Consider the following 26,923-nt stretch of genomic DNA (forward strand, 5'->3'; position numbering starts at 1 on the left):
GTCCGATGTCTCCGGGTCTCTTTGCCATAGCCATAGAACCCTTGGCATACCTCATAAGGAATAGCACGGAGATAAGGGGAATTAATATAGGAGCACAGAGGATCGGATTGCGCTGTATGCTGATGATGTTCTATTGTTTGTGCATAATCGCCTGGAGGTAGTCCCGAGGGTGGTGGAGATGGTGGAGAGATCTGGGGGTTTCTCGGGCTTTAGGATTAATTGGAATACATCATGTATCCTTCCTATGGAAGGACCGTGTCCCCCAGAAAAATATGCCCAGGCTCCCTTGAAATGGGTCAAGGAGTTCCAGTACCTGGGTATTTGGGTATCAAGGGACACCTTCAAGTTTACGTCATTAAATATAACCCCGCAAATAGAATATATCAAATCTAAAATAGAACCATGGGGCCGGCTTCCAGTAACTGTTACCGGAAGGGTAAATTTAATAAAAATGATCGTACAGCCAAAGATTCTATATCTCCCCGAAGAATCTTTAGGCAGATCGAGGGATTAATATCTTCCTTAATATGGGCTAACAGGAGACCTAGAGTGAGATTAAAAACCCTCACTAGAGCAAAAAGTGAAGAAGGCTTGACATTATCGAATTTTTGGCTATATTACCTTGCAATACAAATGGCCCATCTTAAAACTTGGGTCCAAGAAATAGGTAGAGAGGATAGTTTTTCAGAGATGATAAAACTTATATCCCCGGGACACCCCCCCCCTACAGATGCTACTGAGTGGTAATATGAGGAAAAAGTGGACGCCAATAATTAAGCAAATGAGTTTAGTTTGGAAGCAGGTAGAATAACTATTGGGGAATAAAGGAATAGACCCAGAAACACTGCTTTATAATGCTAGAGTATTGACAGAAATGGGAAATCTGCAAGTAAGGAAGGTATGGGGAGGAAATGGAACAAAAGAGCTGGGCTAACTATATGAAAACGAGGAATTTAGATCATTCCAGTCACTAAAACTTGAATATTCCCTCCCATTTAACTATCTATACAGGTATATCCAACTACGTCATGCTTGTAATGTTCAATGTAATGGAGGTATTCCGAACTTGGAACTCTCACTAACTAAAAAACTAATGAAAAGATGACCTAAGAGACATGAGATTTCCTTCTTATATAGGGCATTTAGCTAGGATTTACATAACGACGACCTAACGGAACTAAGAGCTAAATGGGATGGTGAGTTCGGTCCTATAACCAGGAAAGATTGGCATGGAGCCCTAGCAAATATTCGGCTGGCAACTAATCAGGCAAGATTCCAACAGGTCCAATTGTATATAGTACACAGAACCTATATGACCTCAGAGTTATTATTTAAGATCGGAGGTAGAGAGAATGCTAACTGTCCCAGATGTGCAACTAACATAGGAACTTTCTGGCACTTGCTCTGGACATGCCCAGAGGTGGCTGAGTTCTGGGATGCGGTGATTAAAGAGTTAACTGGAGTTCCTAGGGAGGGTTGCATGCCGGCAGCATGTGTACTATCTATTACAGAGTGGGGTTTAATGGATAAGCACTTAAGATAATTTGTTATCATAGCTTGTACCCTGGCTAAGATCTGCATAGCCAGGGAGTGGCTGGCCAAAGATGGGCCGGGATTAGAAACCTGGAAAGCTCTGGTAAATGCAACTAAGGCACATGAAAATTATATCCATTTAGCAAGGGGCACAGAATCTACCTTCTATAAAATCTGGAACAACTGGAGGGAAAATTCATGATCAGAGGATGAAAGGAGGTCTAAAAAACAGTAGGCTAGGTAAAATAAAGTTAACCTAACATGGGGGGGGGGAGTGGGAGGTATGGGGGTTAATAAATAAAGATGTAATTTGTCTTATTGTTTTATAGTGTATGTATATGTAATGCTGTTCTCTTGTCGATGAATGTAATAGAAATGGAAATAAGCCTGGAAATCGTACAGTGAGATCTGCTACCCCCCGAGGGATGTGAAGGGGTAAATTAAAACACTAAATCTAACTCACTTAATTTAAATATACACGCTTGGCAAGTAAGATTAACGTAGGAATTGATAACTAAGCCGAAGTTCGGCTAAGTAGAATAAAGTATATTCACTGTAATAAATTAATATCACTATTAAATTGAATTAAGAGTATCAGACACTTGGAAACCAAGGGTGGACATATATAAAGGAGGTTATGTTAAACCAAGGGGAAATAAATCACTAGGTGCTAGAATATAAAAATATGAAATGAAAAAGATATTAATAGATTAGAAGGTCGAGAGCAGAACTCACTTGACCATATGAAAGAAAATTGTAACAATATACAGGTTGAGTATCCCGTATCCAAAATGCTCAGGACCAGGAGAATTTTGGATAACGGATTAATCCGTATTTTGGAATATTTTAATATTTCAATGATGTATTTTGAAGTATCTTGCATTTATGCTGTATAAACACATAAAATAAACACAAATATATTTTATTACCACATAAAATACACACAAATATATTTTATTTGTTCAAAAAACAAGGTTTCAAAACATGAAACAAAATTTGTGTACTATCTCTGATATTGAATTTGAATGCCAAGCAATCATTTTCTTGTACATATATAGTGCCAGTTACATATCATGTCCCCAGTGATGCTGTTACATATGTCCCCAGTGAGTTTTTAGCTAAACAAATTTTTTTTTCCACTTTCTGGAAAGTATGGTTTTCGGAATAATTCGGATATTCGGATACGGGATACTCAACCTGTAATACAAAAATGGATAAGATTAAGATATTTCTTGAAGGAAAACTAACAGGAGAAATGAAGTAAAAGCATATATATTTTTTATTGTTGTGTAAAACAATAAATAAAAAAAAATAAGTTGAAATTTAAAAATAAATCTCCTTCAAGTATATAGACAAATTATGGACAGGCCTTGTATCATTTTCAGGAGCGTAGGATGAAATCCCCTTTTCTTCTTTCAGAGAAATGGAACAAATCAACTTTAGATACGACTGAAGTTAAAGTCTCTGGAGCTTCACACGTCTGTTCAGACTTGGAGGCCAATGAAGGACTAACAATAGTATCCACATTTGATCCATCTTTTGTTACCCCTCTTGGGGTCAGTGGCGTAACTAGCGCTGGACAGCCCTAGCCATGGCAGGGGGGAGCCAGCGCCACTGGGGCGCAGAACAATCTCTTCTCTACCTCAGACCTCTGGCTGTCTGTGTGAGGACGCTCAGTGACCCAGACGGGGCGGGTCACTGAGCGTCCTCACACAGAAAGCAAGAGAGCTCCCTCCCCCTTCATCTCTGCCGGCTGCTCCGGGTGCTCCCCTTCCACCCTGCACAGTGCCTGTGGTAAACTGTGGGAGAACATAGGGTACTTGTTTCCTAGCATGGCGCCCATCGCATACCACGCCATAAGGTATGCGATGGTATGCGATGCGATGCAATATTCGGGAAAATGACCCGGAATGTACAATTAAATATCGCATAGCATCGCGTGCCAACAAATGACATGCGTTGCGATGCGATTTTTTATTGTACAACCCTGATGGGTGCTCACAATGTTAAATGCACCCCCATTGTCCACGCCACCCCCACTATCAATGCCAACCCGAAGCATGGCGAGGGGACGCGGAATACATGTTAAGTAATCCGCGTCCCCTCGCGGGTCTCGCTGGGCTCGCCACACTATCTAAAATCAACTCCACGCTGACGAGGATAGTGGGGGTATGAAAAGGTCGGAGGATGCGTACCGCCGCCCCTCGTGGGCTCGCTGCGCTAGCCACGCTTCGGGTTGGCATTGATAGTGGGGGTGGCATTGACAATGGGGGTGCATTTAACATTGTAAGCACCCATCAGGGTGCATTTAACATTGTAAGCACCCATTAGGGTGCTTGTACAATTTAAAATCGCATGCGATGGAAATCGGGGGCGCCGTGCTAGGAAACAAGTACCGAACATGGTTACCGTGCCGACCCCCTAGGCCTCCAGTTATTATTAGGGATGTGCACTGGCCACTTTTTGTTTTTTGGGTTCTGATTACCTTGAGGTTTTGGGTTCTAATGGGGGGGGGGGGGGGTACCAAGGCACATGCCCCCCCTGTCATTAAGATTATTATTTTTTTTTTATCTAGTTTAAGCCAGGAGCTGACACCAAAAGCAGGAGCCAGGAGCTGGAGTCTGAACCTCGCGGGAGCCAGAAGCGGACAGGTAGAGGCAGGAGCCTAACCCTCAAAGCTGCCTGGAGCTGACACCAGAAGCAAGAGCCAGGAGCTGGGGTATGTACCTTGCGATAGCCGGAAGCTGACATCTAGAAGCAGGAGCCGGGAGATGGTGTCTGACCTTCTTAGCTGCCCGGAGCTTGCAACCAGAAGCGGTAGCCGTGCAGCAGCCTGGAGCTGACAGCCGGAGGTAAGTCGAGAGGTCAAGCGCAGCTTAGGATGTGGCGGTATCACCCTCTACCTCATTAGCTGCTTCACACCACACTTGCACCAATGTTACATCACTCCATCTATCTCTCTCTGTCTCTCCTCTGTTTCTATCCACCCCTCCGTCTCTCTTTTCATTTCTCTCCCTTCCTTTACCCCTGATCTCTCCCTCCTCTCCATTTCCCTCTCCTCCCCTTCTCTCACTCTCTCTTTCTGTCTCCCTCTTCTTCATCTCTCCCTCTCTTCCTCTCTCCCATTCCTCCTCCCCAATCTCTCTATCCCCCTCCTTTCTGTTCCCCCTCTCTCCCTCCCGGCCTTCCCTTCTACCCCCTCCTTTCCTTCCCCCCTCCTTCCCCACTATATATTTCCGTCACCACTCTCTCCTGCCATCCAATGCCTCTATGTGCCATCTGCTCTGCTCTGTCACACATTGCCTTACCCTGGCATCACCCACTTACTACCTCTTACTCTCTCCCTGAGGTCAAACACTGCTTCTCACTGTTGCCCTTTGTCTCTCCCTGTTAATCACTGCCCCTCTATCTCCCACTATCCCTCCCCTTTATCCACTAAATCACCCTCAACCTCTCCCCGGTGTGACTGTCACTATTTCCCTCGCTCTCCTGTTGGTCTCTGCCTCTTTCAGACATTACTCTTTGCCTCTCCCTGTTACCTTTTCACTGTCCACTGCCTCTCTACATCATTCCCTTTGAGACGACGCCATTGTGAGGCCACTGTCATGGTGCCCCCCTGTTCTGGATCCACCCCTGCGTATTACAGTGTGTGGCATAGGCCCTTATTCACGTTGGTGCGGTGAAACGCGCGTACGGATCCCTGCACCGTGCGTATTCCCGTGTGCCACGGGGACTGTAAGTCTGCCCACAGTTTGTCCGTGCACGGACGGTCACAGACACCGTCAATGGGGAGTGGCGTGCACTTCAGCGTACGCCTCCGTGCATGGACGGATCTCCCATTTCCACGCCGACATCTTACGTATAGGTGCGCGTATGCTACACTGCACGGACGGGTCTATAGGCATTTTTCAATTGAAAACTCAGCGTGTCACCGTTCGTGTGCGGAAGCGTACGTCCGTGCACGGTGGTATATCACTCGCACATATGGGCCTGCTAACATACGCCTCAACTTTAATGTTGTCAATTATTCTATTAGGCTAATTTGAGTTTTACTAATTTGTTCCAATTACCTACATTGTCTCCCTTCCAAAACTACCTGCTGAAACTGCAAAGCATTCCTCTCTGAATGCATCTTTGTACTGTTGTAATGTGACATATTAATCAATATCTATGTGTCTCCTCTTTATTTTTAATTAAAAAATTACTATTAATGTGGCTGTTTGGATGTTTTGGTAATGTGTTGTACTTATAAAATATGCAATACATGTAGGGAGACGTAATGGGTAGACAGTATGCGTAAATATGGTCTCGCCACTATGTGGAAATACATATTTTCACATAAAACACATACATGTTGCACAGCGATTCACTAATACACATATTAAATGTTGTGAAACCATTGTTGTGAGTTTAATATGGATTATTATTATGAGCGGGGAAACGTACATTCGCATGCATGCAGGTGACGCAAAATTTCAGAATCATCCCTAAGTATATGCATGCACAGGTGCGTGCATTCTGCATAATTGTTGGTAGTTTTTTCGGCGGAAAAACGCTATATGAATAATGAAATTTGAGACACTGTTTTTTTTAAAAGATGCGTGACTTCTCCTTATAAATAGGGCAGCAGAACCAAATGTTCTTTTGCAGCCAACATGTCAGAGGGACAGAGTCAGCCGGACATGTCTGACCCAGAGGTCCAACTGGCCAGATTAGAATCTCTGGCAGAGCTGATACGGCCAAGGGCAGAGGAACAGAGAAGGAGAAGGTCCCAATCTGAGGGTGCAAGCAGCCAGCCACAGCCAGGGACCAGCTCTCAGGCTGATCCTGGCCCAAGTGTGCCTGTGGCTGGCCCTTCCACCAACCAGCCAGACCAGAATTTGCCATTGCTTGTTCCAGCTCAGACAGAACAGGTACATGTCGAGGTGCCCGGGCGCAGCAGAAAACGGGGTAAATCATCTAAGAAGCGTGCACCCCAGGATCCCAGCAAACCAGGCAAGAACCCAGCTTTTGCGAAGGCAGAATTACAGATTTTAATACCAAAGGGCCAGGAATGGATCGAGTTTGCAAAGAAGAAGCTGACCCCTTCAGCAAAGGACAAGATTTGGAGGCAAATTACTGAGGAGGTGAATAAGGTGGCACCAGTTCAAAGGGATGAACAGTCGGTCCGCAAAAGGCAAGTGTTTAGCTTGACGTTACTTATATTGATATGGGTCTATATTTTTTTTTGGTACTTCTGTAATTTCACGGCGCCGCCGCGCGCACACTCTGGCTCAGAAACTTGGCAGACTGCCAGAGGCTCTGATTAACCGTGCTCGCGCCGCTCTAGCTGTACTGACAGCTACGTAAACAGCGTGGCGGCCGGGCAGCAGCAGCAGCAGCGCGCTGCCCAGGCGCTGGCAGGTCACTGTGGTACTTGTAGTTCCACAGTGAAATAGGCAGCGCCTGGGCACCGCTGACAACAACGGGGGCAAGTGGACACACCCCGGGCACAACGCTGACGTGACGGGGCTTGTAAAGTACTCACCCCGGCACACCGCTGTGTCCCCCATGTACACGCTAAATTCAATGGCTTGCAGTCTAGATCTAGGCGCTAATGCGCCTGGATTCACTCTCCCTGCAAGCCGCTAAGAAGGAGGGGGGCGCCTGGACTTAGGCGCAAAACCCTCTGAATCCAGGCGCCTTGCAAGCCACTAAGAAGGAGGGGGGCGCCTGGACTTAGGCGCAAAACCCTCTGAATCCAGGCGCCTTGCAAGCCACTAAGAAGGAGGGGGGCGCCTGGACTTAGGCGCAAAACCCTCTGAATCCAGGCGCCTTGCAAGCCACTAAGAAGGAGGGGGGCGCCTGGATTTAGGCGCAAAAGCCAGGCTCCCTGGGAGCCGCAAAGGTGGTGGTGCATCTAAATTTAGACGCTAAAGCGTCTGGATTTAGTTGGGTGAAGGGGTACATCTAAATTTAGACGCAAAAGCATCTAAATTTAGCTGGGTTTGGGGGTACACTATTAAAACCCGTCCACAGTGGCACTAAGGCTAAGTGCTAAGGCTACTTATAGTGGTATGCGATGTGCTTAAATTTTGTAATGTCACATGCACTGTGAGGCTTGCAAAAGATTAAAAAAAACATTGCATAGTAGTCTGAATGATACATTAACAGCATTAATACTTTATAGTAGCAGATGGCATGAGATATGTAGTGTTTAACTTGTTTTTTTTTTTATTAAATTTTAAGGTGGCAAGATTTTAAAACGGGCCTGAAGAGGAAGATGAGCGATAGGAGAACCCACAGCACCACCACCGGGAGTGGGCCCATGCCAGAAAAACTGGAGTACACCCCCCTGGAGTCCATGTGTCTGGACATAATAGATGACAGCGAGATCAGGGGGGTGGCCAACATGGACAGTGAGCTCCCGGTGGAAATGTTTGCTGCAGACTTGTCCGGTAATTATTAGTCCTGTATTTTTTAGGGTGACATGCATTGTTTAAACATGTGATGGTGACAATTTCTGTTTTTACCACATAGATGATCTGGAAAGTGTGGAGTGCCCTCAAGCGTCCTCTGCAGGCCCGCATGTCCAGCAGCCACCACAGCAGCCACCACAACAGCCACCACAACAGGCTGAGGAGAGACCAAGGTAAGACCTTCTGAGGTCCATCTGGGAGCAAGGGGTGGAGCAAGTGGAGCGGCTGGAGTGTTTCATGGCAGTGATGGAGAAGGTGGAAACCGCTGTGACCAATTTGGCAACCCAGGCCAGCCGCCAGAATGACATTCTGGTGGCTGCTATTAATAACCTTGCACAGCAAACCAGCCGCCAGAATGACATTCTGGTGGCTGCTATTAATAACCTTGCACAGCAAACCAGCCGCCAGAATGACATTCTGGCGGACCTCTCCATCACTGCCAGGGCGCTTCTGCCTGCTCCCGCAGCAAGCACATCTGCTGCCCCAGCCCAAACTGCCCCATCTGTGCCCCCCTCAGACCTCCAGCCTCCTTAGCCCACCGTGAGGAGAGGCCGCAAAGCTGCAGGCCGAAAATCCCCACCATCCAAGGGGAAAACAGGGCGGAAAAAATGAACTAGTGTCACCTTATTGCCTGTCTGTTTATTTGCCCCCAAACTTGTCCTTTGCTTTGGTGGCCAGCTTCATGTGTGTGAACTCTATCCATTCACCAGCAAATGGTAGTAAAATCTTTAATTCTGACTTCTGAGAAGCTGGGTATTGCGTTGATGCTGAGGATCCTGGGTTGCATTCTTCCAGGATGATGCATCTTGTTTTCTGTTGGGCCTTGCCATTTCGCCATGTACCTGTTCTGTCTGACCTGTAACATGCAATGTAAAAGTCTGTTCTGGTTTTTATTTTTTATTTTTTTTTAATATAAAAATTATATTTAAATTCAACCCCCCCCCCCCCAAAAAAAAGGGCTGTGATGGGGATCATCAATGAAAATATTTGTTTTCAAAACTAAACTAAACGTGTTTTGTGCAAAATAAGTTCAGAACTGTGATCAACATGAGAACATAATTATAGGATTGACCCACAGCATTGGTGCAGTGCATGTAGTGGTGGTTCACCCATGTAAAGATTTGAATGTGAGCACCTGTGCTGCTAAACTTAAGAGGTGAGGATGGGGTATCAGCACACGAGTTTACATGCGCCCAGTTTCCAAATCCAAAAGTAAAAAGCCTACACAACCTGATGGATAAAGTACAATTTTAACACCACCCAAATAAATAAACACTACTTCCACAGCCATGCAGCAAACAGAGGGTGTATAGTGGAAGACATGAGCAGATTAGCAAGGACAACTTGTATGTAGACATGCAGAAAATGCCATTTTCTAGGCAACTTTGAGTGATTGCCACTTCGAAAACTGGACACATTGCCAACAACAAAATGTGACACAAAACCCACATTTAAGGTGGGAAATGTGACAGAGGTGTGTACATACATGATGTCTACCCAATATTAGAGTTTAGTTGTACAAGTTGACACATGTCGACTCCGAAATGTCCTGTTTAGTTAAGATGAAAATACCACTTGCAGTAAAGGTGTATATGGTGGCGTGAAAAATACCAGCACATATATCAACTTTTAGGATAAATAGTCTTTTCACAAACAACACTAACCTTGATATTTTTGTGAAGTTGCAACATCTAAGCTACCAATGTGTTTGTGGGCTGTGTGTGGCTTGCAGGTAGAGAAATGCTGATTGACACTTAATAGCCTTCAGCAGTGGCAAGTGCAGACAGGTGTACATGTTTATTTCAATTAGCGCAAATTAGCACAATCAGCCGTCCCCACGAACGCGGTAGTTGTAAGAGTGGTCATGAGCACTCTTTGGCGTCCGCCAGTTTTGGGTTGAAAATGTACGGTGCGTTTGCGGATGTGGCACCGTGCATTTTGTGTGTACGCCCCCGTGTCCGCCCACGTGTCCGCCCATTTTCCTTCATTATTCAGGCCGCTCCCATAAATACGCCCACAATGTCCGTGCGCTCGCGGCCAATGACCGTGTGGTTGCGTACAGCAAATTTCACACGGAAAGCTACGTCCAAACACGGTTTACAATCGACACGCATGCGCTTTGAGAACTATACGCACGCGCAGTAGTTAAAAAAAAAAACAACGTACGTGCAAGGTCCGTACGCGTTAACGTGAATAAGGGCCATAATATGTATTTGGCATAACTGTTTGTGGCATAGTGGGTTATGGACATTACAGTATGTGGCATAATGTTTAATGGGCATTATGGTATGGGGCATAATGTGTAAGGGTCATTATGGTGTGTGGTATAATATGTAATAGACATTACAGTGTGTGGCATATTCTGTGCATTACAGCGTGTGGCATATTGTCTAATAAGCATTGCTACAAACCCTGTTTGGAATGGGCATGCTATAGGTTCTTCATAAATTCTTATGTTTTTCTTTAATTTGGGGGGGCGGGCATATTTTTACTGTTCGCACTGGGAGCACCAAATTGCCAACAAACACTCCTGTTTGTTTTACCAAAAACAGGAGTGTGGTGGGGGCAGGGGTGATGGGGAGGGGGCCGCCAGAATTTTTTTTGGCTGAGGGGAGCAAAATTCCTAGTTATGCCACTGCTTGGTGTGACATGCTGTAGTACCCCACTGGGGCAGGCGGTTTCCGGCCTGGAACTGGAATGGGCAGAATAAGAGTAATCAAGTGCACCATCTTGGACCTGTACAACACTGGATGTCGACATGATGACACTTGTAGAAATTGGATGACCTGGAGTATATGGCTTGAGTGCCATTTCTAGAGCTGGAGAAACGTATATCCCATCTGGGGTCAGAACATCGGATGCCTCACCAGAGGCTGGCAAATCCAATACACTTCCTTGGACTGTGGGATCAGATGCCCCGGCACCGGCTACAGGATCAGGTCCTCATCTGAGGCTATGGAGACTGGGGACTAAAGAGTCTTTTGGTAGTGTGGGACTTGTACTGTACATCTTCCCCTTGGTCCCAGACTTGAAACAATTACTATGTGTAATGGGACACCAGTGATATACCTGAGACTTCTTTACAACACGCTTGGCTGAGGCAGAGAAGGCGAAAGCTGCTATCTCAGAAGACATACAGAGCACTGCGACCTTGAAGCTTGCCACTATTCCCGGACTTGCAGAGGTCACAGTCTCTAACAAGGTGACTAGAACTGCCACAATAAAAGCAGAGATGGAACAACCTGTGATGCTGGCATTCAGCTTCAGAGCATCTGGGGTGCAGGTAACTTCCGATCCTATCTTTACTCTGATCCAAAGGGAATGGCTTATCTTAAGGTGGGTCTGTGATCAGAGATTGTTTGGTCACGGGAACTTATGCAGAATTTCTTGCAGTATTCTGAGTACTTTGAATAATCTTTGGTATCAGCAGGGTAATGCTAGACATAAGACTTTGTAATTGTTCTAACAGTCCAAGCAGAAGACTCAGGTAACCAGAATTCTCTTGACTAGAGAACCATTAAGTCTGTGAACAATTATTTGGAGACTGAAGGCAGAGATCTGGACCAACTGGAGCCGGACTTGGATTTTGACTAGAAACATAGAAACATAGAAATATAGAATTTGACGGCAGATAAGAACCACTGCCTGCCCCTTTTTTAAACATGTTACCTCAAACCATATTTGATCCTTATTTTTTTGTAAGGATATCAATATGCCTATCCCAAGCATATTTAAATTATACTACCTTATTTGCCTCTACCACCTCTGATGGGAGGCTATTCCACTTATCTACTACTCTGTCTGTGAAGTAATTCTTCCTCAAATTTCCCCTGAATCTTCCTCCCTCTAGCATGTCCTCGTGTTCTGCTGCTCCTCTTTCTGTGAAGAATGTCTCCCACATGTACCTTGTTAAACCCTTGATATATTTGAAAGTTTCTATCATGCCCCCCCTTTCCCTTCTCTGCTCTAAAGTATACATATTAAGATCTTTTAGTCTTTCCTGGTACGTTTTGTGATGTAGGCCATGCACCATTTTAGTTGCCCTTCTTTGTACAGTCTCTAATGTATTTATATCCTTCTGGAGATATGGCCTCCAGAACTGAATACAATACTCTAGGGGGGTTATTCAGATTGATTCGCAAGGCTGCCTTGCGAGTCCGCCAAACCCCGCCCGGCGAATGACCGGTTCCCCCCCCCTCCCCCCGCCGCCCCGTCAAAGTGTGGCTTTGCCCGAACAGCTGCTTTATGTTTTGCATAAACATCCATTTGCATGGCTCGGGTAACCGCCCATCGAATGATGTTTAGCTTGCACGCATATATAAGTGACTTTGGTACTTATGTAGTTTCACGGCGCCAGTATGGCGCCGTGCGTCTGAGTCCCCTTGCGGGGCTTGCTTCACTCGCCCACGCTGCGGGCTCGGTGGCTCGCTACGCTCGCCACGCTAATTAATATCAACTCCATGTCAACATGGATAGTGGGGGTATGAACTATCCATGTTGGCATGGAGTTAAGTTACTTTTTTTGACTTATTTCGTGGCGAGCGTAGAACGCCGTGAAACTACACAAGTACCGTGACTTTTCAGTTTCTTACATTTGCGTGCACGCTGGCTTGGATATGGGCGGGCAGCTGACATCCGGTGATGTCAGCTACCCGCCCCCCACACCCGCGTCACTGCCTCATTACCTTGAGAACGCCCAGCGTTCTCATGGGAACGCCCATGAAAAGCTGGGCGTTCCCATAAGGTAATGGGGCAGCCCGGCGCCCCCCGCCCATCTCCGCCCCCCACGCCAGAAAGGTCGCCATGGGTGCACGCACCATACGCCTGCACATGCGCAGATACCCGCCTGCGCATGCGCGGACGCGCAACATCGGTACTGCGTGCGAATGCATCCAGTACCAAAGTGATCTGAATGAGGCCCTAGATGAGGTCGTACCAATGATCTACTTCTTTCTTTCTACTGCTGATACCTCTCTCTATGCAACCAAGCATCTGACTTGCCTTCTTCATTGCTTTGTTACATTGCCTACCTGCCTTTAAGTCCCCTGAGATAGTAACACCTCTCTTCCTCAGTAGTTTCCATTATAGTGCCATTTATACTATATTTAGTCTTTGGATTTTTGAAACCCAAGTGCATGATTTAGCATTTTTTGACATTTAACTGTAGTTGCCATGCTCTTGACCATTCCTCTAATCTTCCTAGATCATCAATCATTTGTTTTACCCATCCTGGTGTGTCTACCCTGTTGCATACCTTTGTGTCATCTTCAAAAAGGCACATTTTACCCTCAATTCCATTTGCAATATCACCAATAAAGATATTAAAAAGCACTGGTCCAAGTACAGATCCCTGGGGTACTCCACTTGTAACCTTTCCCTCCTTTGACTGTGCTCCATTTACTACAACTCTCTGTTTTCTGTCCTGCAACTATGCTCTTATCCAATCAACTATCTTAGAATCCAATCCCAAGCTTTCAAGTTTAATTAACAGTCTGTGATGTGGGACAGTGTCAAAAGCCTTACTAAAGTCTAGATAAGCTACAGCCCCACCTTGATCTATTACTTTAGTCACCCAGTCAAAAAAGTCAATAAGATTTGTGTCACAATATGTAGTATTCAGTGTTACCTGCGTGCAAAATCCTGCTGGCTCTGTCTATTGCTGCTGACAGCTCTGTGTGGTTAAAGTCTGCATGCTGATTTCAGCTTCTGATCCACTCCATGCTGCAGGAAAGTCTGTGTGATCTGAGCTCTGCTGATTAGTTGCAACACCTGGTAACTCTCTCCTGCAGGAGAGTTCAGTGTGAACTGACCATGCTCAGCCTTCATTGATTAGGGCACCTGTGAGTAATTAGCTCCCTGTGCTTCCTATAAAAAGGCAGTCTCTGGCAGACAGAAGCTGCCAGAGTATAGGCTCACAACCTGCTCCAGCGTCCCTTGTACTTCACTGTATTCCTGATCACCAGATACTGACTTCGGCTTGCTTCCTGACTATCCTTCGGCTTAATCCCTGTGTACCGTGAATCGTGGGTTACCTGTGTATGACCTCGGCCTGCCTCCTGACCACTCTCCTGCCTGATCCTCGTGTACCGTACCCAGTGATTACCAGTGGACGACCTCGGCTTGCCTTCTGACTATTCTCCTGTCTGACCCTTGTGTACTGTGCTCCGTGACATACCAGTGTACGACCCGGCTAAGATGACTACGCATAATCCTGAATCCACGCTACCTGTTTCCAAGGGGTTACCAGTGCCACATGGGGAACCTGCTCAGGGGACCGCGACCGGCATGTCCATAGCAGCAAAGCCCAAATCCCAACTGGAGGGGTCACTGGTGAACACCTATGGCGTGGTAAGACTCCGCACCCCTGTGTCAGGTCTAGCCAATCCCCGGCCTGGTGACCAGCGTGATGTACCTGAGACCGTGACAGAATACTCTGGCCCAAAAAAGGAGCTATGGGAGCAACTGTCTGCTAGGGTCTGTAAGCAAGAGCAGAACCAAGCTCTGATCTTACAAAGCATACAGACTCTGTTACAGCGGATGGACTTCGCTTCATCTCCTCCAATATCCGTGGAACCAGTGTCAGAGGCATTGAAGATTCTTCACCTTTTAATGCAGCAGTTGCAGGAGCTACTGACTAAGGTGTTTTCAGTGATTGCCGTCTTACTAGGCAGTCCTTCTAGTGGCACGGTACCTTCCACTCTAGGTTCAGTGCCTGTGAAACCCTCTGATGACATTCCGGGCACTCCAGTGGCATCTACATCTGTGCCCTGCAAGGACAGGTACCTGAGTCATCCTCGTCCCCAGTTGTCTGATGAGGAGCGCCAGCGGCGTAGATCCCTCTGCCTATGCTTTTATTGTGGAGCCCAGGATCATTTCATCGGGGATTGTTCCCTACGTGGGACCCGAAATAGAGCAGTAGATTCTGTTCTAACCCAGAGGGAATCCTATGGTTACAACTGGGGTCCTAGGACCAAAATTTCTTTGAAGAACTGTATAGCCCAGGTCCAGCCTCGGGAAGGTGTTCATGATCGCAAGCCCCAAGAGGGGGTCCTGTTGGTCCAAGTCCATGAGAGGGTCCAGCCAGCCTCACCCCAAGAGGGGCCCCTGTTGGTCCAAACTCAAGAGGGAGTCCATTCAGTCTCACCCCGAGAGGGGGTCCCATCAGTCCAACCCCAGGTGGGGGTCCTGTCCATCCAGCCCCAGGAGGGGGTTCATGGTTACAAGCCCCAGGAGGGGTCTCAGAGTGTCGTGCACCAGGAGGGGTCTCAGACTGGCAGGCTCCAAGCAGGGTCTCAGAGTACCACACCCCAAACAGGGTCTCTGAGCATTGCGCCCCAGGTGGGTTTCCTGAGCACTGCACCCCAAGAGGTGTCTCTGAAGGTGGTACCCCGAAAAGGGCGTCTGAATGCATTACCCAAAGAGGAGTCTCTGAGTGTGGCTTCCCAAGTAGGGCCACCGAGCACTTTGCCTCAAGAAGGGGCTCTGTATGTCACCCCAAGTAGGGGTTCCGAGTTTATCACCCCAAGTGGGGGTTCCGAGTTTATCACCCCAAGTGGGGGTTCCGAGTTTATCACCCCAAGTGGGGGTTCCGAGTTTATCACCCCAAGTGGGGGTTCCGAGTTTATCACCCCAAGTGGGGGTTCCGAGTTTATCACCCCAAGTAGGGGTTCCGAGTCCGTCACCCCAGGTGGGGGTTTCGAGTCCGTCACCCCAGGAGGGGGTTCCGAGTTAAGCACCCAAGAAGGGTATCCCCAGTTAATCACCCCAGATGGGGATTCCGAGTTAATCACCCCAGATGGGGGTTCCGAGTCCTCCACTCCAGACGGAAGTTCCGAGTCCTCCACTCCAGACGGGAGTTCCGAGTGTGTCACTCCCAGTAGAGATCCATCTGCCCTTGCCTTCGGGCATGAGGACCCATCTGCCCTTGCCTTCGGGCATGAGGACCCATCTGCCCTTGCCTTCGGGCATAAGGACCCATCTGCCCTTGCCTTCGGGCATGAGGACCCATCTGCCCTTGCCTCCGGGCATGAGGACCTATGTGCCACGGCCTCCGGGCCTGTCTCCGCGGCCTCCGGGCCTGTCTCCGCGGCCTCCGGGCCTGTCTCCGCGGCCTCCGGGCCTGTCTCCGCGGCCTCCGGGCCAGTCTCCACGGCCTCCGGGCCTGCCTCCAAAGTCTCCGGGTCTTCCTCCGCAGCCTCCGGACCTGTCTCCAGTACCCTCATGGTCTCTAAGGTTCCAATGCCTGCCATTCAAGAAGATTTGCCTGTGTTGCTGGGAGTCCCGGCTCTACCCAAACTGTCCTCCAAGTCCATTTTCCAGGAGGATCCAGTTCAATTGGATTCATTTAAAGAGCCTCAGTTTGTCCAATTTGATGGAGATCTCACCCATTTCCAAGCCCTAGCAGACTATTATTTAGATGCTATGAACTCTGATCCATTCTCCGGGGTTAATTTGGCAAACATTGTCAAATACTTAGTGTTGTCATTCAGGGGAGAAGCCATGGAGTGGGTTAGTACACTCATTGAGACTCATGACCCCCGACTAAAAGACCTAATTTCTTTTTCCAAGGCTGTGGTTGAAAGATTTGGACCCAAGACTCCTGGTGAGAGGTCTATCCTTGCCGCACCTGAGGTCAGTCAGAGTGGTGAGTCAGCTGGACTACATTCTAAAATTCCCAGAGCATCTCCAAAAAATTTTTTGACACCTGATTCCTTGAATTTAAGAGGTGGAGTTATATGTGTAGGTTCTTCCAGGTTGATGGTGGATCCTCATGAACTCCCTACACGGACCATGGACCAGGATTCAAGTTCAGAGTGCGGCTCGGATCATGATGTCACTCCTTTTCTGGGACGTCCAATATTATCTACTGCCCGTTTTGTAGAGCCAAAGGTCACACATCAGTCAACAAAATCCAAACAGTCTTCCAAAAAGAAGAAGCACCGCAGACGACCATGAAAATTTCCTTGTGGGGTGTTCGGAGCCCACCCCTAGAGGGGGGGGTAATGTCACAATATGTAGTATTCAGTGTTACCTGCGTGCAAAATCCTGCTGGCTCTGTCTATTGCTGCTGACAGCTCTGTGTGGTTAAAGTCTGCATGCTGATTTCAGCTTCTGATCCACTCCATGCTGCAGGAAAGTCTGTGTGATCTGAGCTCTGCTGATTAGTTGCAACACCTGGTAACTCTCTCCTGCAGGAGAGTTCAGTGTGAACTGACCATGCTCAGCCTTCATTGATTAGGGCACCTGTGAGTAATTAGCTCCCTGTGCTTCCTATAAAAAGGCAGTCTCTGGCAGACAGAAGCTGCCAGAGTATAGGCTCACAACCTGCTCCAGCGTCCCTTGTACTTCACTGTATTCCTGATCACCAGATACTGACTTCGGCTTGCTTCCTGACTATCCTTCGGCTTAATCCCTGTGTACCGTGAATCGTGGGTTACCTGTGTATGACCTCGGCCTGCCTCCTGACCACTCTCCTGCCTGATCCTCGTGTACCGTACCCAGTGATTACCAGTGGACGACCTCGGCTTGCCTTCTGACTATTCTCCTGTCTGACCCTTGTGTACTGTGCTCCGTGACATACCAGTGTACGACCCGGCTAAGATGACTACGCATAATCCTGAATCCACGCTACCTGTTTCCAAGGGGTTACCAGTGCCACATGGGGAACCTGCTCAGGGGACCGCGACCGGCATGTCCATAGCAGCAAAGCCCAAATCCCAACTGGAGGGGTCACTGGTGAACACCTATGGCGTGGTAAGACTCCGCACCCCTGTGTCAGGTCTAGCCAATCCCCGGCCTGGTGACCAGCGTGATGTACCTGAGACCGTGACAATTTGTTTGACCAGTAAATCCATGTTGTTTTGGATCCTGTAAATTGCTGGTTTTGAGATATTCTACAACTCCTAGTTTTAAGAGTGTTTCCATCAATTTCCCTACTACTGATGTAAGGCTCACTGCTAGATAGTTGCTTACCTCTTCCTTGCTTCCACTTTTGTGCAGTGGGACTACATTTGCTGTTTTCCAGTCCTCTGGGATTACTCCATTAGCTAGTGATTGGTTGAATAATTCTGTTATTGGTTTTACCAGCTCCTCTTTAAGCTCTTTTAGTATCCTTGGATGTATCCCATCTGGCCCCATTGATCTATCCACTTTCAGTTTTGAGAGTTCTGTGAGGACTTTCTCCTCTGTAAATGTACTTGTTTCTCCCTCAGTTTTCTAACTATACTTTCAACTTAACTGTGGCCCCTTCCCCTCTCTTTCAGCAGTGAATACTGAGCAGAAATTATTATTAATATTATCTGCTTTTACATTGTCCCCCTCAAGAAAGCTTCCACTCTCTGTCTTTAGTCTTATTATTCCACTTTTTGTTTTTCTCCTTTCACTTATATACCTAAAAAAAGTTTTCCCCCCCTTTACCCACTGACTGGGCCATTTTCTCTTCAGCCTGTGCTTTTTCTGATTACCTTTTTAGCCTCCTTCTGTCTAACAAGATACACCTCTTTGTCCTCATTCTTCTGCATCTGCTTAAATTTCTTAAAGGCCAACTTTTTTGCTTTCACAATACTTGCTACTTCTTTTGCAAACCATAATGGCTTCCTTTTTGTTGTGTTTTTTCCTAACTCTTTTGACAGAAAGTTCTGTTGCTTTTAGAATTGCACTTTTTTCATTTTTCCCACTTATCCTGCACTCCTTCCAAGTTCCTCCACTCTGCCAAATAATCTCTTACAGAGTTTTCCATCTCTACAAAATCAGCCTTCCTAAAATCGAACACATTTGTTTTTGTGTGCGATGAGTCAGTCTCTGTCTTTATTTTGAACCATACTGCTTGATGGTCACTGGATCCCAGGTTTTCACCCACATTTATGTCAGATATTCTGTCACCATTTGTAAGTATTAAGTCTAATATTGCGTCCTTACAAGTGGGCTCACTCACCAATGGCTGGAGGGATCCTCCTTGCAAGGAATTCAGCATGTCCCTACTTCTGGTGGAACTTGCAACAGGCAGCTCCCAGTTTACATTAGGTAGATTAAAGTCTCCCATGATTATCACCTCTCCTTTTAATTCCACTTTATTGATGTCCTGCAATAGGCTCTTGTCAAGTTCCTCTTCCTGACCTGGTGGTCTGTAGATCACCCCTATACGAAGAATTGCCTTCTCCCCTGTTTCTATGGTCACCCAAAGGGCCTCAGTTTTTTCTTGAATACTTTGGATTAAGTAGTCTTTATACTTTTTTTCACATATATTGCAACCCCTCCTCCGATTCTTCTCATTATGTCCTTCCTAAATAAAGTATATCCTGGTATAGCTATGTCCCAGTCATGATTTTCATTGCACCATGTCTCTGTAATAGCCACAATATCCAGTCCATCCCTTGTCATTATTGCAATTCGTTCTGGGATTTTATTTCCTAAGCTCCTAGCATTTGCACACATAGCTCTTAAAGTTGCGTTTGTGCTTCTCCTGCTGCTAGCTACTGTATGTTCATCTTTCTGCCTATATCTATTCGGTTTTGATTGGCATTATCTTTTGTTGCAGTGGATAGGCTTCCTGTTCTATTTTCCTGCAGAAAGAATACCTCTAGGTTGGGGAAACAGATTTCTTTATTCTTATTTGGTTCACTGCCCCCCTCTGCTAGTTTAAATAGTTGCTGATGAAGCTTCCAAACTTCTCACTTAATATTCTCGTTCCCCTCGAAGATGGGTGCAGGCCATCACTTTTATATAAGGCTCTGTCTTGCCAGGTAGCTTGACTTTGACCTAAATATCCAAATCTGCCCTCATTGCACCAATTCCTTAGCCAAACATTGAAGTTTCTGATTCTCAGAGTTCTATCTTCCCCTTGGTGTACTGGCAATACTTCTGAAAAAGTTACAGTGGTTGCCACCTGTTTTAGAGCAGTTCCTAACTTTCTAAATTCATCTTTATGGCCTTGACTTCAGCATTAACCAGGTCATTTGTGCCTAGGTGGACGATGACATCCACCTCCCCATCTTTTTGCTGCCTTTACAATTCTTAGTATGCATTCTTTATCTCTTGGAGCTGTGGCTCCAGGTAAGCACCTTACTTGTTTCTCTACATTAGTAGTATTTCCCAGATTAACTCCTCTAATGATGGAATCTCCCAAAAGAAGTGCAGTCCTTTTTGGAGGTGAAATTTTCCTGGTCCTCATATCTTCCTGTTCTCTATTGCCTATGTTGGTCATACTAAAGGCAGGGATCCGGACCAACTGGAGACGAACTTGGATATTGACTAGGGCCTGGAACTGTGGAAGACATTACCAAGGGAGCAGGTTGGATGAGAGACTGTTGAAGACTGTTCAGGTGGGTAGAAACTTCCTGGAAGTAAGCGATTACCCGTTGTTGTGTAACCTCTTGGGTCTCCATCCAGGACGTGACGTCTTCAAAAGCCAATGGCCCCACATTCAGATCACGTGCCGGGTCCATGGGCCTTAAACAAATGTCAGGGCTCGGGTCTCTGGTGTTCCTGGCTGTGGCAGCAGTGGGCCAGTGGTGGATGCTGGGAACTGGAACACTGGGGGTTTGAGGCAAGAACAGTTCATATAGCACTGGCACTTTGGGCACAGCTAGGTGGGGGAGTTGACAAGACTCTGATCAGAGGCGTGGAGTCTAACACCACTGACGGTTTTCACCAGGGACCCCCACAAGGAGGTTTGGACTCAGCTGCATTTGGTGACAAGGTCACGGTTCTCTGACCTGAGATTGCACACCTAACTAGCCAATCACAAGGGATGGATAGTGATTAGTGTGCTTGGAGCTTGGACCAGATAACTTGGAGCTTGGTAAGTGGACTGCATAAGCCTGGAAGCCGGAGAGACATCGATGGCTTGGAAGCTGGTAAGAAGTTGATGGCTTGGGAGCCGGTGAGATGTCGATAGCCTGGATAACATGGAGTGTTGATGGCCTGGGAGCCAAAGGAGGGTCGACGGCCTGGGAGCCAACACGGAGTGTTGACGGCCTGCTCCACCTCCATTAGAGATCCTTGGGCTGCAAACAGCAATAAGCACTCACAATCATGACCAGAGTTTGACTGCACACCAATGACAGCAAAGGTAATTTTGCTGGAGGGCGATGGAGAGATGCTAGTGCTGTGAAGGTTGCAATCAGTCAACTAGGGTCCACTATGCCAACCGTTGTTTGGTCTCAGAGACGTAAACTGAAGATCCAGGATTCCTCATCACTATTAATATCCCAGAGTTATCACTATCAAACTTGTAAAGCATGTTGCGGCACCAAGTCACGAAAAAAGACATATGTTGTCGAGTGCGCTAATCAGCAGCTGCTGGCACAGGGTTGGCAGACCCTTAGAAACAAATGATTGAAAAATATATAAATGTGCCAGCGCTGGCTGTACAAATAATTTAGACAAGACAGTTCTCAAAAGTTATTAGACAATTTATTAATAAAAATACATAATAAAATAAGTAAATAAAACTTGAATCGTTCAGAGCAATGTGCATATTTGAAATTATATCTCAGGGATATTAGGTATATTGGAGCATCTATATCACATGGATATTTGAGCATATGGCTTCCAAATAATGAAGGCTGACAGAAATGTTTATATTACCATCCAATTGTCCTGGTAAATGTTTGTGTCCAGGATGTGGTGTTTGCCCTATGATTTCAAGGGCTCAGGTTTCCCAATCAGACAATCTTCCTCTGTGCTGGAATATTAGGGACAATTAAGATATCCCACCAGGATGAATCCAGGAATTTCTTATGAGGGACTGTTGGGAGGAGTACTGGAGGTAACAGTAGAGTAGCAAGCTGGAAATAATACTGGATCTGGAACAGGTACTGGAGGTAACAGCAGAGTAGCAAGCTGGATTAATACTGGTACTGGTTCTGGAACAGGTGCTGGAGGTAACAGCAGAATAGCAAGCTGGAATAATACTGGTACTGGTTCTGGAAGAGGTGCTGGAGGTTACAGCAGAGTAGCAAACTGGAATACTACTGGTACTGGTTTTGGAACAAGTACTGGAGGTAACAGCAGAGTAGCATGCTGGAATAATACTGGTACTGGTTCTGGAACAGGTACTGGAGATAACAGCAGAGTACCAAAGCTGGAATAATAAAATAAAACAAATATGCAACTCTTTCTAAGCATTATTTTAAAAAGTATTAGCCAGTGAAGTGGTAAAATCCTCCCCACTGCCTACAACTGCACCAAAATGCTTATTTGGGTATTATGAGTATGACTGCTCTGGTGATACAACAACATTTCTTAACCTTGTCTGGGTTCAGTATGATTTATGAACACTTCAAATACCAACTATCACTTGTCCGACACTGTTATACCGGCAGGATGTAAATACCTGGTCAATATCCCGACTTGTACAGAATACCGACAGTTGAAATGCCAATACGCTACATGATCATAATAACATGTTCAAATTCTGACACCGTTGTAATATGGACATGGACACCATATTAGTGTATCACATCCCCAGTGGTGTAGGGTGCAGCCAGGGCACCCGGAGCAAGATCATGCCACGCCCTCCACCCACCCCAATATATACACAAACACACAAAGATTGAATATTTGGAGTGCAAGGAACCAAAATATATGTTAGAATAAAACATTAAAAGAGGCCACCCTCACCAATAATATATAAAATACACTCTATATATACTGTAGCTCCCATACCTGACCCCCTTACTGTGCAGCCTGTCGGCAGCTCCAGTTCAACCCCACAGAGCCGATGTGGGACAGACAGTTGGGCGGGCGGCCCCAGCGGGCAATGTAAGGAGTGAGCAGCGATGACTCACTCCATGGGGATTGGGTGAAAACCAGACCGGCGGACCGGACTAGCTGTGTCCGTCTCCCTGCAGCCAGTGGCTGCTCTCGCAGTCACTCAGTCTGGGAGCAGCAGAAGCAGTGCTAGTCCATCAGCAGATCTCAGTCCGGCAGCAGCTGCAGCTACAGGGAAGAGGGATGGACACAGCTGGTCCGGTCCGACGGTCTGGTTTTCACCCAATCCCCACTCGATGCTCTCCTTCCATGCAGCCTGGGTGCAAACGGGGTGGCCGTGCCCACACTGGCCACACTTATCACTGATCCTTTATTGCAAAAGGTTTGGGCTTCAGTGGGAAGGCAGGGGTAAAGGGCCTTTTTATGTATTCGAATAACTGGTGGTCTGCAGGCGAGAGCAGACCCAGGCAGCAGGATGAGAATGTACAGTGTGCAGATCTCCACACCCAGAACAGCAGCCTGGGCAGGATCCAGAATCCAAGATGGTCACCACCAGTTATATGACAGGGGAGCTGCTGAGCTCCACTCAATTGTGGAAATTCCAGGACCTCATAAATTGGGGGCAGAGGGCTGCGCTGGGCGGTGGGGGAGGTCCGCTTACCTCAGTGCCCTGTTTCTGGGCCTCCAGCGGGTCCAGGGCGCAGTTTTGGCTGCGGAGCCCACAAAAATCTAGGCCGTGGCTTGGTGTTGATGGTAGGCCTCAACTTATGGGGAATGAGCACACGGACCCACGGCTGCGCAGGACGTGTACTCCAGGCCCGGAGGGTCCCCGCTGGGCAGGCGAGTGATGAGGAAGGGTGCAGGTCACTAGGGGGGCCAAAAGCAGAGTTTAATGGGCAGTTTCTGCGTGAGCTGCGTGCACAAGCGTCCTGCTTCCTCTATGGCCAGGCCACACTCCCTCTCTGCACAGGGCACAGCAGGGGGGCCCACTGCAAACCTCTGGCGCCCGGAGCAGGAGCTCCGCCGGCACCACCCTAGCTACGCCTCTGCACATCCACCTCTTCAGGTTTATACTATTATATTGGCCCTCTATGCCCACTGGGATGGTAAAGTATGAAAAAATCGGTTTTTGTGAATAAAATCATGAAAAACTATATTCAGTATTATTGGGGGACATTTACCAAAATGGATTCGTAGAAAAAAGGTGTATTCGTAGGGAGAAATACACCTTTTTTTTACGAATTTGTATTTTCGGGATTTACAATACCGAAAATACAACAATTCGTATTCCTAAAGATGGAACATTCGTATTTGTATTTACAAATACGAATGTCTACACCATCGATAGAATACGACAGAAATCACCATTCAAAAGAATGGTGGTTTCTGATTCACTAAGCAGCCGTACTGATAATACGGCTTCTAAGTGGTGTGAAACACCCACGCAAATACGACAGGAAAATACACCTTGCTTTCCCTGTCGTATTTGCTTTAAGCCTGCACGGATCAGTCAGATCCGTGCAGGCTTTAGTTAAAAAAATATAAAAAAAAATATATATAAAAAAAAATATATAAAAAAAAAAATATAAAAAAAAAAAAAAAAAAAGCGTGGGGTCCCCCCCACAGACGTAACCAGCACCAGGCTGAAGGAGCCGGGGCCGGTAATTAAAAATCAGGGAACCCGACAAATAGGGGTTCCCCGATTTTTAACAACCAGCCCCAGGCTCCAGGTCCGGGGCTGGTTCCCAAAATCAGGGGGACAAAATGACTAGGGGTCCCCCGTATTTCAAGAACCAGCCCCCGGCCAAACCAGCCAGCAGAGTAATGCCACAGCTGGGGGGAGACTTTTTATACAAGTCCCCCTGGCCAAAGCATTCATCCCTACCGACCAGTCAGCCTGGCCAGGGGCCCTGGGGGAGTGGGGACCCCCCCAATAAAGGGGTCCCCCCCCTCCAGGACTTACCTGACCAGGCTGAAGCCTGGTGCTGTCCTCGATGCCCCTGGGCGGTGGGCATCGAGCTGATAAATGGTGTAAAAAAAAGATTAAACTATTGTCTAATACTGGGGCACTATGAGTCCCAGCAAGCCTCCCCCGCAAGCTGGGACTTGGAGAACCACAAGTCCCAGCCTGCGGGGCATTAAAGGGCCCGCTGGGTCTTGTAGTGCCACAGTATTAAAAATAGTACAATAAAACACACTGACACACACTCAAAATAAAACTTTAATACATACAAAGCCCATACATACTAATACTTACCTATCTTCTTTCCGTAGGTAGTCCTGTAGTGTCGTCTTCTGGTCCTGTGTCGTCTTCTGGTCCATGTCGACGTCGCTGTCCATGTCGGCGATGGCGTCCCCGTCCGGATCCGACGAAATCCATGGAGGAAGCTGTGGAAGGAAACCATACTCACCTGTCCCAGGGCGACGTAGTCCAGGTAAGGGTCTTGGCAAAAAAACAAACCGACACCCGAAACCAGCCGGACAGCAGGGAGCCGCATGGTGTTTGTGTACATCGTGCGGCTCCGCCTCCCGAATGCCGCTATTGGCCGCCTCGCGGCCTAGCGGCTCCTGATTGGCTGCTTTGTATGTATTAAAGTTTTATTTTAAGTGTGTGTCAGTGTGTTTTATTGTACTATTTTTAATACTGTGGCACTACAAGACCCAGCTGGCCCTTTAATGCCCCGCAGGCTGGGACTTGTGGTTCTCCAAGTCCCAGCTTGCGGGGGAGGCTTGCTGGGACTCATAGTGCCCATATTAGACAATAGTTTAATCTTTTTTTTACACCATTTATCAGCTCGATGCCCACCGCCCAGGGGCATCGAGGACAGCACCAGGCTTCAGCCTGGTCAGGTAAGTCCTGGAGGGGGAGGACCCCTTTATTGGGGGGGTCCCCACTCCCCCAGGGCCCCTGGCCAGGCTGACTGGTCGGTAGGGATGAATGCTTTGGCCGGGGGGACTTGTATAAAAAGTCACCCCCCGGCTGTGGCATTACCCTGCTGGCTGGTTTGGCCTGGGGCTGGTTCTTGAAATACGGGGGACCCCTAGTCATTTTGTCCCCCGTAATTTGTGAACCAGCCCCGGACCTGGAGCCTGGGGCTGGTTGTTAAAAATCAGGGAACCCCTATTTGTCGGGTTCCCTGATTTTTAATTACCGGCCCGGCTCCTTCAGCCTGGTGCTGGTTACGGCTGTGGGGGGGGACCCCACGCTGTTTTTTTTTTTAAATTTATTTATTTTTCTATTTTTTTTTACACCTTGCAGCCTGCACGGATCTGACTGATCCGTGCAGACTGCCTGTACGAATTCGTATTAGCGGCCGTATATATGTGCCGCTAATACGAATGGTTACACCATCGGAGGGTTACAAAGCAGTCGTATATGACTACTTTGTAATTTCGTACAATTCGTATAATTTCGTGTAATTGTCGTATGCAGCCGTAGGGGAAATACCAATACGAAAAACTAGGTTTTTCATATTGGTAAATTTCCCCCATTATGTCATTATTTTGCCTGTCCGCATTGCGATGGATCTAGGTTTTTGAACTGTCTGTGTTTTGATGTCAGTATTTTGATTGTCGATGTCCTGTATCTGTCGATATTTTGTCCATCGACATTTGGTTGTGGGTTTTCCGTCAATCGGTATAACTACATACATACCCCTTGTGCATGTCTGAATTGTTCTGTATGTAACAGTCACTTATATTGTTCACCCTGTTTCTGTTTATGTACAGTACTTTAGAAGTCCCTTGTGGCACCATATAAATAAAGGATAATAATAACATATTTGCTTACATTATTAATTTTTTGTTGATATTTTCTCTCTGAAAATGTCATGAGTTTTTATTAGTGGCCAACTGCACAATAAAATTTCTTTTATTTTGTAGATAAATCCCTGGATTTGATACAGTCATATTATAATGGCAGTTCTGTCTTCAAAGCAACATCTAACCAATACTGTATGGAATGTGCTTTAATAGCGGGCCCACAATTGATTTTTAAGTAATAGTTACCAGTGCCGTGTTAAACCATTGGATGTGCCCCATGGCTTTTTGGTATTTCTGGCCTCCTCAGTGACCATCTAAATGTCAAATTCACAGACATTTTGGAGCATAAATAATTCCATCATTTACACTTTCAGTATTCACATGGACACTGATATTCCGTTGATAAAAAATCTGCTGCCCACTTTTTTCACAGTGTAACTGTTCGTCCTTTCCATTTC

General features: G+C 46.9%; 1 long non-coding RNA gene across 1 annotated transcript in view; it reads left to right on the forward strand.

The window, feature by feature from the left end:
* Positions 1 to 26,680, forward strand: part of LOC146042660 (uncharacterized) — a 67,411-nt gene extending 40,731 nt beyond the window's left edge. The window contains exons 2-3 of the long non-coding RNA XR_014463965.1: positions 24,978 to 25,138; positions 26,586 to 26,680. This is a non-coding gene — a long non-coding RNA (uncharacterized LOC146042660). The remainder of the gene's footprint in view (positions 1 to 24,977; positions 25,139 to 26,585) is intronic.
* The last annotated feature ends 243 nt before the right edge of the window (positions 26,681 to 26,923 follow it).

The sequence above is a fragment of the Crinia signifera genome, chromosome 19 (genome assembly GCF_055691185.1).
Source record: "Crinia signifera chromosome 19, ASM5569118v1, whole genome shotgun sequence".
Lineage (NCBI taxonomy): Eukaryota > Metazoa > Chordata > Amphibia > Anura > Myobatrachidae > Crinia > Crinia signifera.